Below are 17662 nucleotides of genomic sequence, written 5' to 3' on the forward strand. Positions count from 1 at the left end.
AGATCTCGAACTGGCTTGGGCAGGCTCCCACTGTCTCAAGTCCAGTTTTTTCTGCTCCATGCATCTTACCAAATGTTGTAACAGCTGCCAAAGCTTTATTCTCTTCCTGCAAGAAAACACAAACATGCCCTCGACCCCAAATTAGGGTCTTCTCCACTGTCTAGTGTATGGATGTCTCCATATGACCTGAGTAACAGGTATTCAAGTTCCATTATGCAAGTATCTGTCTGAAGCAGATTGCTCACTGGCATTTACATTTTAAAAATGTTTTAAATGAGAAGTGGATTATTCAATGAATCATGTGGGGACTGGGGATATTACTTCCCCTTTTTAAAATTTTTTTAAAATTTTGTTTGAACTGTTGAAGTTGGACCATAACAGTAGAAGGATTTGTCTACCCTCCTTAGTCAACTAACTAGGTGAATTGGGATCAGTATTTAAATTATTAGTAGATGTCCTTTAAAAGGGACATAACCATTAAGTACTTTTGAGAATCATTTAAGGATTGTAAACTATACCATGTTCCAAATAATTTTTGAAAATTATCTGAAGTCTGTGAGTGATTTTTTTTTCTAACAGGGAGCCCTCACTAGCCGACAAGGCCTCATTTGCATCTGAACTGTCAAGGCCTAATTTGCATCTACACAGACACCTTTGGGGGTGGGGCCTGCCAAAGCTGCAGGGCAGTTTCCTGAAAAAACCTCTTTTTTTTTTTAATTGACTGGCTCTGATGGCTTAACCCTTGACTTTTTTTGTTAAGATATTAACCGACTGTCTGGATGATTCTTTTGGCTATATCTAAATCGATTTAGGTTGTTTTTAACTGTTTGAAGGGATTTAGGTATCCCTTTAATCATCTCCAAGGCAATTAGAACAGTTATTAGAAAATTAGAAAATAATTGTAACAAGAATTTAGCATAGACAGCTATCAATAATGATTACTCCTTTATTTTTGAAACTAGAATATACAGTGTTATATAATATCACAAGCTCCCACCAGAATGAAGACATGGCTCAGATGTAAGAGCCCCATTCTGTACCTATAGAGAAACCTAATTTGATTCTCTATATACACATGACAATAACTACAATGTATGACTTCAGTGCCCATGGTTTTGTGCTGACCTCAGAGAAACAGGGGCATAATGCATCATGAAGTTTACATAAAAATGTGAACATGACACTGACCTGGGGAGCATTTACCACAGAAGCATTCATTGTTCTTGTGGCTCTTCTCTGAGTGTCTTAGGAGAAAACTTGAGCTCTTGTTGAAATTTTACATCTAGATGTCAAAAATAGGAGGAAACACTATAAAATCAAAATATATACTCTCCAAAAAGTATTTCCTTCAAATATAAGGATGCAAAGTGCTAAAGGTGAAGGAATTTTTCAAAAAAGATTTCTTGTGAAGAGAGTTGGACATGGTGACGGTAGTTAATACAAAAGTTGATTCTATAAAATTGCAAAACAAAGAGTATTACCACATGACCAAATGGTACATTTCCAGAAAGCTATGTGATCAAGATGAATGCATTTCCTGAAAATACTTTTCAAATCTACGAAACCCTCCATGACAGAATTGTTGGAGGCAAAGAGACAATGTTCCAGAGAAGATTCAACATCTGCATTAAGAATGAAGACTAGCACAGAAAACCAATAATGACTAGCAGGCTTGCAGAGAATCATTCATATAGCAGAAAACACCCAGTCTTCTCAACCTTCAATCACCATGCTATACTGTGGCATTTTTTTAGGAATACAACAAATCTTTAAACCTACTAAATATCAATGTTTAAAAGTATCTTCTCCTAGAAGCTTGAATGCTAACAGCATCAGTAGACAGAAAAGAGGAAGAAAAAAAAAGACATAGGAATACTACCTAACTCAAACCATGATAGCATGTTTTCATTCAAACTTGTGAGAATACATGAAATGATGTTTATGTGCTGTGAAGATTCAAAGAATTTATACCAAGATCTTTTTTGTTTGTTTGTTTTTGCACAAGGAAAAGACATTTTGTGAAAATCACCTAGAACTTCCCATGGAGCATAAATGAAAGGTACTTAATTCTTTCCAATAGGATAAACATGGGGAGAAAATATCAAGGGAAATCTGTCTTTGACTGAGGATTTCACTTTAACCGTGATATGTGAGACCATTTCACATACAGCTCAAACACATGAATAGTCATTTTCCCAGGAACCCTGAGGAGCGAGGGAAACTGCAAGAAACTATTCTCACCCCCAGAACCCTCACTGCTGCAATTCTCCAGCAGGAGATCTCGGTAAATGCACTGTGAGTATGGCTGAGGTATTCCCACTCCTTCTCCAAGAAATCCACAGTCACAGCATTGATATACGCACAATAATCCCTGACATAAAATGAGTCTGGTCGTGTATAAATGGACAGGGAAGGTTTCTTCAACAAAAAGGAACATTTTCTGATAAAGGTGACTATATATATACATATATATATATATGCCTTATAATTTTCTTTACATCTAATCCGAGTTTGGTAACTTTAAAATTGTGTGCCATGAAATATTCTAACAGCATATAAGTTGGAATTGTATGTATCTAACAACACAGTAAATGGTGACATGTTTCTGAATGCAGTATTTACATCTTAGACTGAGTATGATGATGACAGAAAATTATTGGAATGTAAAATTTCAATGTTTATAACCATGTGTGCAACTATATGAAATATATTTTGTTTAATCATATCTGCATTGGTTCTTAGTGTTATTATTATCTACAAAGCTCTCTCAGGATGCCCAGTCTCAGAGACAAAGGACACTGTCTGGAAGAGGCAAGTGGTAAAACAGGGGTTTCAGAAAGCATGGATGTATTTAAATTACATGAGCCCTGGAATTGCCACCATAACAAACATATCCTGTTTGCAAACAACAGCCAATGCAAATGCTTTTTGAGGTCATTTTAAGAATTATTTTATGACAGAATCATCTGGGCGCCATAAGTGAGAAAGAAAAAAGTGTTAACACAGAGGAATTCCCAGTTCATGGTATCTGAAACCTATCATCCATGGTAACATATCAACGACAGAATATCAAAAGCTGTGTCTGCAATGGTAAGCAGGAAGGTGGCCGGTTCTTGGCCCCTAAGAGCTCACTCCATGAGCAACAGGACTAGGGTGAGCACGTGCCTGGGGAGGAGGATGAGCAGAAAAGAAGACCGTCTGGAAGCAAGGACAGGAGAGAGGAGACCCCCCCAGACAGTTAACCGGCCAGAGAGCAAACGAGGATCTAGAGAGAGAGAACCGAGACAACCGACACTTTTAAGGGGCAGGTGTGGTGCACGGGGAGGCACCTGTCTCATGGGGATGGAAAGAATGGCACCTGGCCATAGGCGACGACCTGAGCCACTGCCTTCAAAGCCAGAGGCGCCAGCGGAACTGATGGTGTCCTTGTGAGCAGCTTAGAGGGCACAGCCCTGTCCTCTCCCTCCGAGGTCACAGCACTGGTCTCCTCTGACCTGGGAGGTTCCAGGGGGGCCAGTCTATGGTTCCCACCACTGAGCTCCTGATGCTGACTTTCCTAGGCCGCCCCACATGCACACTGCAGGTTCTTCCTCACCTGGTTCCCTCCACGTGTAAACCACAGACCTACAGAAAATGGAAGAATTTCCCCTGAAGGCAGGGCAGTTCCTTGGAGAGGCTCCTCATGGCCATGCCCACTAAAACTGGCTTCTGGTTCTGAGTACTGTAAACCAGCCCTCTGCTGGCTCATTTACACAATATCTTTCATCAGGCACGCTTGCTGCACAGGCATGCAAGCTGCCCAAGCAACAAACACATCAAATCAAATCAAAACAAAGGAAACCGAACAAAACTCCAGAATCTAATATCGCACTGTCTGCTGGTGCCACTTTAATCTCAACACTCAACATGCACAGAAATGTTTACCTTTTTTCCTTCTAACCAGGTCTACATAGCGAGTTTCTGAGGAGCAAAAAGTCCAACTCTATAATGAGCCCTCCACTTTAAAAAAACAACACCAAAAAGAAATGGTTACGAATGCTGTTCAGAAAACAGCAAGGCCTAGGGTCAGCAAGCAGGTCTATGCTCCCCACCCCACTCACCAAGCAACTGAGAGTCAGCTGATAACACTCTCCTAATCAACCTTTGTGCACCCACAGTGGGACCAATCAGAGTAGTGGATATGCTTGCAGCCACCAGAAAAGAACCTCGGACTGCTACCCACCAGGAGAGGAAGACACCCCACCTGAACCCACTGGAAAAAGGTATGGGAACACAATATAAGAATGCATTCAATAGCAGGGCGGTGGTGGCACACGGGTCCCTGTACTTTTGAGGCAAGACTGGACAGACCTCTTCCAAAACAATATAGAAAAACCCTGGCTCATGAAACCAACGACAACAAAAAAAGAATGCATTCAACAATAGGGAAACCAATATGAGGACACCAGAGTCTAGGTACTCTATACCGGCAAGCCCTCAACATCCCAACACAGATGAAACAGAAGAGAATGAGCTTACAACCAACTTCTTGAAGATTATGATAGAGACCCTAAAGAAGAAGTGAGAAAATCCTTGAAAGACATGCCAGAAAAGGCAATCAAAAAAGTGCAAGAAGTAATTCAATCAGTGCCAGGTTTGAAAGCTGAAATAGAAGCAATTAAAAAAAAAAGTCTATAGGAATGCTGTAAGTGGAAAAGATGGGTAAACAACAGGAAATACAGACACATGCATAACCAACAGAACACAAGAGATGGAAGAAAGAAACTCAGGTGTTAAAAACACACTAGGAAAAAGAGATTCATCGACCAAAGAAAATCTTAAGTCCAACAAATCCCTAATACAAAATATCCAGGAAATATGAGACAAAGTGAAAGGCCAAACCAAAGAAAAATAGGGATAGAAGAAGGTGAAGAACAAGACCGCAGAGGTGCAGAAAACAAATGGAACAAAACCATAGAAGAAAACTTCCCCAACCTAAAGAAAGACATGCCAATTAAAGTACAAGAAGCATACAGGCCGAGCATTGGTGGTGTTCGCTTTTAATACCAGCACTGGCAAGGCAAAGGCAGGTGGATCTCTGTGAGTTCCAGGCCAGCGTGGTCTGCACACCGAGTAACAGGACAGCCTACCAAACAATAAGAGAAACTCTGACTGGAAAAACCAAAAAAAAAAAAAAAAAAAAAAAAAGCCTAGATATCACCAAGTAGAGTTGACCACAAAAAGGCCCCTCAGCCCATAACAATCAAAACACCAAACTTACACAATAAAGAAACAATATTAATATCAGGAAGAGAAAAAGGGCAAATAATATAGAAAAGCAAACCTATCAGAGTCACACCTAATTTCTCCATGGAAACTCTGAAAGTCACAAGGTCCAGGAGAGATATTCTTCCAACACCAAGAGACCATGGATGCCAGCACAGACTAGTATATGCAGCAAAGCTATCAATCACTATAGATGGAGAAAACAAGATATTCCATGACAAAGCCAGATTTAAACAATACATACCCACTAATACAGCACTCCAAAAATACTGGAAGGAAAACTGCAGTGCTTGTTGACTTCATGACTACCAAGATTGCCATGGGCTAAGGTGGGCAATTCTTGGTGATGAAACTGTTGTCTATGGAACAAGGCACACTTGAACTCCGCATAAAGCCAGAATGCCTACCGCCATTGCCACCATTCCCAGGACCCCCTTTGATGTTTCGTATGAAGTTCCAGACGTTTTCATAGACAGGTCAAGACGTTTGCTTGTACATTTGGTACATTTGTAACTTTTCTCTTCCACAGGGAAACTCGTGGTGATTCTGAAGACAAAAGGTTTTTCATACTATTATGCTGGTTTGAACAGGTATAGCCCACATGGCCTCATGTTTGAATCCTTCACCCACAGGTCTTCTAGCTCTAGGAGGAGGTCTGACACGAGGCAAGCAGGGACTGACGTCTCATACATGCTTAAGCCATACCTAGTACACAGCTCACTTTCTCCTTCCTTAGGATCAATACATAGTTTTCTCAGCTCCTTCTCAAGTACCATGACTGTCTGCATGTCACTACATTCCCCATAACAAAGACAGTGGACTACATTTCTGAAACTGCAAACAATCACTGAATGTTTTCTTTGAGAAGAGTTGCCATGGTCATGGTGTATCTTCAGAGCAAAATGACCCAAACAAAGATAACTACCACTCTCAGGGTTCTCTCTCCAAAGAATTCTGTAATGTATTCTTTAAAAAAATAAGCACAGGCCTGGAGAGATGGCTCAGAGGTTAAGATCACTGACTATTCTTCGTGAGGTCCTGAGTTCAATTCCCAGCAACCACAGGATGGCTCACAATAAAATGAGATCTGGTGCTCCCTCCTGTCTTTCAGGGAAACATGCAGGACCACTGTATACTGAATGAACAGATTTATAACAAATGAGAATAGACTAACGAATTTCTCGCATTTGCTAGATTTATACTATTTCCCTTTTCTATGCATTTTCTGACATGTTCATGTTGTTTTTCTGTGTCCTCAGTGGTTTCACCTGACTGTGGTCCCACAGCATTGCATTCAATATCCTGTTGCTCAGGACCAGGACTGGTGGGATTTCTGGTCTTGATGTCACTGGTTCGGCCACAGCCATCATATGTAGTATTTAACTAAATCTCTATTGTTTTATTTACCTATACAGACTCTGGAGTTAGATGTTGGAGTGAAAACCTGCCCGTTCATAGGGCATGAAGCAACCTGCTCATCTTCCTCTTTGCACAGAGACCAAGCAAGAGAGTGTCCCTCCAACCACCTCAAACCAAAAAGACTGAAAAACTCCCAAGTCACTTCCTCCTCCTTCCTGTGTGTCTATCTGTCTCCCACTCACCTCCATGTACTCTGGCAATTTCATGTCAACTAGTTCTGAATTCCACCCCTAATCCAAGGTTGATATTATTATCACTCAGGTGTCAGAGGGCGATCAATTTCCTGCAACATATTCTGAGAGAAAGATTTTCTCACATTTGCTACATTCTCAACTTTCTCAAAGGTTTACATTCTCTTTTGAGTTCAAAGCTTGTATTTTTTGAGTAAAGGATTTCAAGCACTCACCACATTGTGAAAGTTTTCTCACCTGTATGAGTTTTCAGATGCCTTCTAAGATGTGAGACAACAAAAAGGATGTCACATTCAATATATTAATAAGGCTTTCATCCTGTAGGAATTATGTGATGATTTATAAGATTCCCTTTCCAGGAAAAGGTTGTCACATTCACTACATTTGTAATGTTTCTCACCTGTATGTATTCTATAATGTATTCTAAGCCTGCCTTACTTGATAAAATGAGTAAGGCTTCTCTCCTGTATGGATTCTCTGATGATCTCTAAGATAGTCTTTCCTGGAAAAGGATTGACCACAGTCACTACATTTCTAAGGTTTCTCTCCAATATAGATTCTCTGATGAGTTCTTAGACAGCACGTTGTGGTTAAGGATTTGTCACATTCACTGCCTTTGTAAGTTTTCTCTCCAGAATGCATTCACTGATGAGTCCTAAGACTGTGTTTTGTGGTTAAGGATTTGTCACATTCACCACATTTATAAGGTTTACCACCTGTAAGGATTCTATGATGAAGTCTAAGACTGCTTTTCTATGTAAAGGATTTGTCACACTCATTACATTCATAAGGTTTCTCTCCTGTATGAATTTTCTGATGATCTCTATGTAAGTCTTTCATTGAAAAGGATTTCTTACATTCAGTACACATGTAAGGTTTCTCTCCTGTATGTATTGTCTCATTGAATTGAAGATTACATTAATGGGCAAAAGATTTATCACATTAGAGAAACACTGGAGACCTGAGGACTGCACACTGCAGTGTGGGATCCCAGCCAGAAGGGATGCAGCCCGCACAGAGATTGGCAGCTTTCAAGTTCCAGTTTCCACCCATGGGACAGGGGAGGTGAGGCAAGCTTAAATTCCCATGGCCTGAGCAGAAAGACAGAGACCTGAGGACTGCTCACAGCAGACCCAGATGCCACACTAGCGGGATTGAGCCTGCCCAGAGACTGCCAGCTTACAAGTCAGAGTCTCCTCCAATAGGATAGGCTAAGCAAGGGTCCAGGCTACCCAAAATTTGCTAAGGACCCAATACCAGGATGGCCTTTATTCACAAAAGAGGAAAGCTACCATAAAGTACCTGCTCCCACCCATTGGAAAGGGTCACATACCCAGCAGTGGAGAAAGAGCCTCATTCTGTAATGATAGGAAGAAATAATGGGAAGAAGACAATACAAAAACACACCCACCAAAAGAAAAACCAACCTGACACCACCAGAAACTAGAGAATCTACTCCCGCAAGACCTGAACACTCCATAGCCGAAGAAGCAGATGAGAAAGACCTTAAAAGCAACTTCATGAAAATGATAGAGGCCCTCAAAGAAGATATGAGAAAATCCCTTACAGACATGGAAGAAAAAACAAACCCCAAAAAAATACAAGAACAGCAAGAAATGGAAAAAAACAATCTACAAAATGCAAGAAATAGAAGAAAAGACAAACCAAACACTTCATCAAATGCAAAAAAGAGAGGCAAAGACAATACAAAAATTACAGGAAACAATTCAAAATGCACAAGGCATAAAAGCTGAGATAGAGACAATAAAAAAAAAACACACTCTGAAGGAATGCTAGAAATAGAAAAACTCGGCAAACGATCAGGTATTACAGATATGAGCATAACCAAGAAAAAACAAGAGATGGCAGACAGAACCTCAGGTGTGGAAATTACACTAGGGGAAATATATTCATCGACTAGAGACAAGCTAAAGTACAACGAATCCATAACACAAAATATCCAGGAAATATAGGACACCGTGAAAAGACCAAACCTAAGAAGAATAAGTATAGAGGAAGGTGAAGAAATCCACCTCAAAGGGGGAGAAAGCATATTCAACCAAGTCATACAAGACAACTTTCCCAACTTAAGGAAACACATGCCAAAGTAGAAGACGCCTACAGAACACCAAATAGAATAGACCACAAAAGGAAATCCCCTCACCACGTAATACTAAAACCCCTGAACATACATAATAAGGAAAGAATACTAAGAGCAGCAAAGGAAAAACGCCAAATAACATACAAAGGCAAACCTATCAGTATCACACCTGACATCTTCATGGAAACTCTGAAAGCCAGAAGGTCCTGGATAAATATTCTACCAACACTAAAAGAATATGATGCCAGTCCAGACTGTTATACCCAGCAAAGCTTACAATCACTATAGATGGAGAAAACAAGATATTCCACAACAAAACCAGATTTAAACAATATGTATCCACTAACCAAGGCCTACAGAAAGTTCTGGAGGAACATCCCAAAACAAGGGAGTTAACTACAACCAGAAAAACATAGGTAATAGATAATGTCACCTTACCAACAGCCAAAAGAAAAGAGGTGGATATCCACATATATTTCCAACACCATCAACTATTTCAAAACAAACAAGAATGAACAATCCATATTAATTAATATGCCTCAATATTAATGGTCTTAACTTGCCCATAAAGAGACCAGGCTAACAGAATGGAATATAAGAAAAGGACCCACACATCTGCTGCATACAAGAATTATACATCACCCTAAAAAAGAGACATTACCTCAGTGTTAAGGGTTGGGAAAAGATTTTCCAATCAAATGGACCTAAGAATCAAGCAGGGATAGCAATCCTAATATCTACAAAATTAGACTTCAAAATAAAATCAAGGAAAAGGGATGAAGGAGGGCACTTCATATTCATCAAAGGAGAAATCCACTAAGATGAAGTTTCAATTTTGAACATCTATGCCCCAAATAGAAAGGCACCAACATTCATAAAAGAAACATTACTAAAACTCAAAGCACATATAAACCCCTACACATTTATAGTGGGTGACTCCAACTCCCCACTCTCACTTGTAGACAGGACTACCAGACAGAAATTTAACAAAGAAGCAAAGGAACTAATAGAAGTTATGACCCAATTGGGATTGGCAGACATCTAAGGAACATTCCACCCAAATAAAAAAGAATATCCTTCTTCTCAGCACCACATGGAACCTTCTCAAAAATCCATCACATACTTGGCAACATATGAAATCTCAGCAACTTCAAAAAAAATTGGAATAACCACATGCATCTTATCAGACCACCAGGCTTTAAAATTAGAATTCAACAACAACACAAATTGCAGAAACCCTACAAACTCATGGAAATTGAATAATGAACAATTGCACCATTCCTGGGTGAAATAGAAATTTAAAAAAGAAATGAAAGACTTCATAGAATCCAATGAGAATGAAGACACAGCATACCCAAACTCAAGGGACACTTTGAAAGCAGTGCTATGGGGGAAGAGCATAGCACTAAGTGCTCACATGAAGAAACTGGAGAATAGTTATACTAGAGAATTAACGGCACAGCTGAAAGCTCTAGAACACAAAGAAGTAAACACCCCCAGGAGGAGTAGATGCCAGAAAATAATCAAATTGAGGACTGAAATCAATAAAGTAGAAACTAGGAAAAGAATACAAAAAATTAATGCAATGAAGAGTTGGATCTTTGAGAAAATCAACAAGATAGACAAACCTTTGTGAAAAATTACCAAACAGCAGAGTGTGAACATGAAACTTAACAAATTCAAAAATGAAAAGAGGGACATAACAATGGACTCTGAGGAAATGCAGATACATCAGTTCATACTTTGAAAACATGTCCTCCAAAAATTCAAAAATGTAAAGGAAATGGATGACTTCCTGGAGAGTTATCACTTGCCAAAATTAAATCAAGACCATATAAGCAATTTAAATAATCTCCAACAATGTGAGATGCAATCTCACCCTGAACTCTTGGGGGAGGGTCTAGGCACTGCCCTGGATGAAATGATAGACTATGGACACCACAGTGGAGGGCATCACCATCCCTGGGGAAATGAGGGAATATTGGGAGGGGTGGAGGGATGGCACGGGAGGAGGGGAGGGACACAGAGGGAAGAGGAAATGACTTGTGAAGCAACCTTGTTTCTAATTTAAATTTAAAAATGAATAAAACAAAACAAGCACATACATTATAATAAAAATATATTCATTAATCAAATCATAATTACATTCTCAAAAGTCATAGAAAATTGTTTATTTGAAAACAAAAAGAGTAAATAATTACACACATAGAGAAGACCGTCTATAAGTAGATTTTTCAGCATGTGTGTTTCAGCAAGAGAATAGGAGGAAATACTGCAAAAGTTGAAAGTCAACCAAAACTAAAAGAGATCACAGAAGGAATCTTGTGAAGACAAGGGAAATAGGAAGTCTCATATACTTCCTTCCTGCAGCTAAAAGGAAGTCAAGAGATTTCTCAAAAACTACCTATGTATCACATCATATGTCTAAAAAGGGGTGGACATTCTTGAATGTAGGGAGAGATCTTAGGTAGCGTACCTGTGGCTCTGACCACACTCATTTGGTCATGGTCACAGAGACCTTGAAGGTGCATGGAATAAAGAGCTGTGAGGAAGGGGACTCACTCTCTTTTCAGGTTCCAGTCAGGTCTCAGAGTGCAACTGAGAATGGCTTTCTCTGAGCACTACTCTGGTTATTGGCTTCTCTCATGAGTGGTTTTCCTTAATAAATTGATAATCAATAATCATTAAAAAAATCGACCACATACTTGGCAATAAAGCAAACCTCAACATACACAAAAAAATTGGAATAACACCCTGTATCTTGTCAGACCACCAAGGCTTAAAATTAGAATTCAATGTCAAAACAAATTACAAAAACCTCACAAACTCATGGAAATTGAACAGTGCTCAATTTCATCAACCTGAGTAATGGAAGAAATAAAGAAAGAAATCAAAGACTTCCTAGAATTCAGTGAAAACGAAGGCAAAACATACCCAAACCTTTGGGATACTTTGAAACCAGTTCAAAGAGGATAACACATAGAAGTAAGTGCCCACATGAAGAAATTGGAGGATTGCCACACTAAAGAATTAACAGAATACCTAGCATATATAGAACAAACAGAGGCAAACTCATCCAGGAGGAGTAGACACCAGGAAATAATCAAATTGAGACCTGAAATCAATAAAGTAGAAACAAAGAAAACAATACAAAGAATCAATGAAAACAAGGGTTAATTTTTGAGAAAAATCAACAAAATAGGAATAACTTTATCCAACCTCACCAAAACACAGAGAGAGCGCATGGTAATTAATAAAATCAGAAATGAAAAAGAGAACATAACAACAGACACTGGGGAAATCCAAAGAATAATCAGGTCATACTTTGAGAACCTGTTCTCCACTAAATTGGGAAATTTAAGGGAAATGGATGATTTTCTGGATACATATCACGTAAAAAATTAAATCAAGGACAGATTAAAAATTTGAACAGATCTATATTCCCTAAAGAAATAGAAGCAGCCAAAAAGGCTTCCGCCCAGAAAAAGTCAAGGACCAGTTGGCATCAGTGCAGAATTCTACCAAAAATTCAAGGAAGAGCTAATACCAATATTCTTCAAATTGACTTTACACAATAGAATTAGAGAGATCACTGCCAAATTTTTCTTACGAGTGTACAATTACCATAGTACCAAAACCACACAAAGATACAACCAAGATAGGGAACTACAGACCAAACTCTTTGATGAACATTGATGCAAAAATACTCAATAAAATACAGGCAAATTGAATCCAAGAACACATAAGAAAAATTATCGACCATGATCAAGTAGGCTTCATCCCAGGGAGGCAGGGATGGTTCAACATATGAAAATCCATCAATAGATTCCACCACATAATTAATCTGAAAAAGAAAAACCACATGATCCCACTAGATGCTGAAAAAGCCTTTTACAAAATCCAACACCCCTTCATGATAAAGGTCTTGGGAGAGATCAGGAATAACAGGAACATATATAAACATAATAAAAGCTATATACAGGAAAACAACAGCCAGCATCAAACTAAATGGAGAGAAACTAAAGGATAAACAGCTAAAATCATGAACAAGACAAAGATGTCCACTCACTCCATATCTCTTCAATATTACACTTGAAACTCCTGCTAGAGAAATAAGACAATAAAAAGAGATCAAGGGGGAACAAAGGCAGGGAGACCTCTGTAAATTCAAGGTCATGCTGGTCAACAGAGAGAGTTCGAGGACAGGCTCCAAAGCGACACATAAAAAAATGTGTGTGTCTTTAAGGATGAAGACGTGGAAAACATGGCACCTCTGGCCCCGGACCAGATGGGCAACTGACATCCAACAGGTCTGGGGGGAGATTTATATAGTGGGCAGATGATGAGTAAAAGAGGGAATGGCCATCTGGGATGGGCACAGGAGAGAGGCAGACAGCTATGGAAGAGCAAGAGAGGCAACAGCATGGACCACTATCATAGGCAGATTTGAATCCTTTTTGCTATAATCCCATCCTGCCAGGCAAGAAATGCCCATTGTTGTCATTGGAGCAGGACTATATTTGGGAAAACAGAAGGCTTTCTGGTTTGATCTGAAGCACACTCCACACATGGAAATATATGCATGGCATGGACAACCTGGCCAAAAACCTGTGAGGGTGAAGGTGGCAGGCCCTAGGAGAGAATTCCCTACTGACATTCTGCTACATGTACACATACTCAAACTGCCTTTCACTGACTGCAATACCACCAAAGCCAGGGGCTGCTTTTGACAGGGGTCTAAGAAACCCTGTTCTAAATGGACAATAGTTATTTCACAGACTTGTAACTCATCAAATATTGAGAACAACTGACTGCTTACAGCACAGGCTCTGAAAGGAAGTCCACATTCCCACATCTACACTACAGGAAACATTAAAGCAAAGGAGATAAAAGTTGGAGGATGAGTAGGCCACTGATGAAAAATTCTGATTTTTGACATGGCAATAGAAATTACTGATATATTACAGCCTTACTACTTGACCCAAACACACACAAAATCATACATGAAATATGCAAGGGACAACTGGGAGGAAATCATGTCTAGCCAGTATATGACAGAGGGTGAAAACAGGGTAAAGAGCAAATAACATTGCACAATCATTATATATCAATATTTCCTAAGTGTAAAAATTAAAAACAAAGTACACAAATAGAACTTGAGGCGTCAATGGCTTTATAGAGGCAGAACTTTTGTTTGTTTTTCTCATACATAGAACAAACCAATTAGAGAAGATTTTTAAATCTGTTTTTGCTTCTATTTAATTTATTCCAAGTAAACAATAAACAAAAAATAGATGAAAAAAGAAAAACAATTAACCAAGCACAAGAGACAAATAAAAAAAATTTCAATCGCACAAAGAATACAAGTTGATACTGGAAGACAGGAAAAACTTGTCTGCCCACGAAACAGACTTCATTATTGTGAAAATGACAGTGTTAAAAGACTTATTATTTTTAACTAAAAATTTGTGACAATCAAGGGACACAGGAATTACTTAAGAGTCAGTAAAGAGAAAATTACTAATTTGTATTATTTACAAATTACAAAATTGCAAAGAAAGGCCAAATAAAGAGAGCGAAACTTCAGTGATCCCAGCTGTGATTACACATGACACTGCAGATCCACAGGAACAACAGCTCCAGGACAGTGGCAGAAGAGTGGACACGTAAATTATTAAGGGCAGCAGTTTCAGAATCAATTTCATCTGCTGCAACCAACAGAATTTCATCAAAATGCCAAAAACTTACTTACCTTACAGAATAAGCAGACTCATCTACCACTATTATAGGGAAAGTAAATAAATATACACATATAAAAGAAGGAACGAGGTCTAACTCAATGAATTGATGAAATTTGACTATGTGTAGCTGGAAAAAAAACTGTAAGAAATTGTAATAACTGAAACTAGGAAGAAACAGACTACAGGACGCAGACATTTATTAGGAAACACTTCATAATACAATACATAAATACCCCGTGTTTACCAAGAAGCTTAAAAGATACCAAGTAAATACTATAAAGAAGAAATAAGGCCAGGCACTGGTGGTGCATGCCTTGCATCCCAGCACTTGGGAGGCAGAGGCAGGCAGGGTTATTTTTTTGTATGAGGTCAGCCTAGTCTACAGAGTGACTTCTAGGACAACCAATTCAAACACAAATCACAGACAGGCTGAGTAGTTTTCCAGGAACCCTGAGGAGGATAAAGGAAGACTGCAAGAAACTATTCTCACACCAGAACAGTCACGGCTGCAGTTCTCCAGCAGGAGATCTCTGTAAATGCACTGTGAGCATGGCTGAGACATTCCCACTCCTCCTACAACAGACCAACAGTCACAGCATTGATCATGAAAGAAAAGAAAAACCACACTCCGGCAAATGTGCATGGGCAGAGACCCTTTCTTCAACAAAAGAGACATTTTCAGATACAGGTGAGCGAATATAAATATTCAAAAGATGCTTCACAATTTCATTTTCATTCAAAGTGAGTTTGCTAATTGAAAATTATGTGACATGATATATTATCACAGCATGCATGTTGACCTTGCCTGGATCTATGATGTAACATGAGAACACAGCACATGAAGACACAATTCTGAATGCTGTATTTACATCTAAGATTGAACATGGATATGACGGAAAATAATGGGATGCAAATCGTTTCATTAATGTTTACAAGCGTATGTGTGGCACTCCATAAAATATATTCGCTTTAATTATATCTGCACTGGTGATTGTTATCTACAAAGCTCTCTCAGGATGTCTAGTGTCAGGGTCAAAGGACACTCTCTTGAAGTAGAAGCAAGTAGTAAAACAGGGATTTCAGAAAGCATGGATGAATTTAAATACCAGTAGCTGCGGAATTGCCACCATAGCAAAGATTCCCTGTGTGCAAACAAACACAATGAAAATGCTCTACCAGATGATATTAAGAGTTATTTTATGACAGAACAGTCTGGCAACGGTATGTGCAAAAAGGAAAGGAAACACAAACTAATGACCACTTCATGGTATCTCAAACCTGCCGTCCATGGAAAGATATCAACGACAGGGTATCGAAAGCTGTGTCTGAAAGGATAAGGCGGTGGAAACTGGGTACCTAACAGCGCACTCCATGAGCAACAGGTCTAGGTGAGCGCGTGCCTGGGGAGGAGGATGAGCAGAAGAGAAGGCCGTGTGGGAGCGGGGCCAGGAGAGAGGAGACCCCCAGACAGAGAAGCGGTCAGAGAGCAAACCAGGACCAAGAGACAGAACCGGGACAGGCGGCACTTTTAAGGGGCGCGCGTGGAGCACGGAGAGGCACCTGGCTCTTTAGGACCGAAACGACCGAACCCTGCTACGGGTGACGACCTGAGCAGCAGCCACATGGCCGGCAGAGCTGACGGCGTCCTTAAGAGCAGCATCAGCGGGCACAGCCCGGTCCCCTCCCACCCGGGTCCCAGCACCGCGGCTCCTATGACCTGGGAGGTTCCAGGGCCGCCGGGCTGCGGTACCTGCCACTGCGCTGCTGCTGACGCTGACTTTCCCAGGCCTCACGCCGCGCGCGGACATTGCGGCTCCGGACTTTCAGTTTCCCTCGGACCCGGCCACAATTTCTTACCTTGTTCTGGACCATGAGGATCCCCGAGTACAACAGGGAATGGAGGAATTTCCGGTTCCTTCAGCCTGGTTCCCCAGAGAGGCTCCTCCTAGCTCCGCCCAGATCACCTGGCTTCTGATTTCCTGTCCTGTAAAGTCGCCAACCACGGGATCATTTACATAACGGCTTTCATCAGGCAAGCTTACTGCACACACATACAAGCTGCCCAAGCACCCAAACACATCAAATCAAATCAAACCAAAACAAATCCCCAAACATAGTGGAGCATGGTCTGCTAGGACCACTTAAATCTCAACACCTAACAAAGAGAGAAACGTTTAAATTATTTGCTTCAAACTTTGTCTGCATAGAGAGTGTCTGATGAGCAAACAGCTGTCTAATGAGCTCTCCACTTCAAAAAATGAGAAAAAAAAATCCAATAAAAAAAGTAATGGTCACAAATGACATTAAGAAAATGGCACAAGGATGCTTATTCTAAAGACTGGAGGTAATGTAATACATGCAAATAGAGAAATGCACTCTGAGTTTGCAGAAATCACAAGGTGAATGGCCATGTATATTTCCCTCCAAAGATGAAGTATTAAAAAAAAACCTGTTTAACATGTACAGATTTATCCATGTAAGTCAGCAAATTTTAAGTTTTGAAAGAAGGAAAATGATTAATTTAATATAGTCACAACAGAAAAATGGTAAAATTTCATCTTTGGTCATTGTGAAGGATTTTAATATTCATGGAATAGCAAGAACATACTTCACTACAAGGTACATTAGAAGCCATAATCCTATATCTAACATTAACCCAATGTGGAAAAATGGAAAGAGTCCAGACACCTCCAAACAGAGTGGTAATCTACTCTTTGCAAATTATCTCAGTACATGGAGTCAATTGTTACCAACACAAGAGAAAAATGTCCATTTTAGAGCCTTAAATAATTTATCCCAAACTGTTAGTAACAGAAAACTGAATATAAACAATTACAGATATTCTATGGGAAACAACTATTCTGATAATCTTTGAAATAAGCCACAAAACTCAAGTTCTAAATCAGCTTGTGATTTATATATCAGCAAGTTAAGAATGAGAAAAG

At 39.7% G+C, this 17662-nt stretch overlaps 1 long non-coding RNA gene across 1 annotated transcript; it reads right to left on the reverse strand.

The window, feature by feature from the left end:
* Positions 1-717: 717 nt before the first annotated feature.
* Positions 718-17196, reverse strand: LOC121135288. Its single transcript, XR_005872472.1, has 2 exons — positions 16575-17196; positions 718-1282 (listed from the first exon to the last, which is right to left on the reverse strand). It is a non-coding gene; the product is annotated as an uncharacterized LOC121135288 (long non-coding RNA).
* Positions 17197-17662: the final 466 nt, after the last annotated feature.

This window comes from Mesocricetus auratus, unplaced genomic scaffold (genome assembly GCF_017639785.1).
Source record: "Mesocricetus auratus isolate SY011 unplaced genomic scaffold, BCM_Maur_2.0 Super-Scaffold_100037, whole genome shotgun sequence".
Lineage (NCBI taxonomy): Eukaryota > Metazoa > Chordata > Mammalia > Rodentia > Cricetidae > Mesocricetus > Mesocricetus auratus.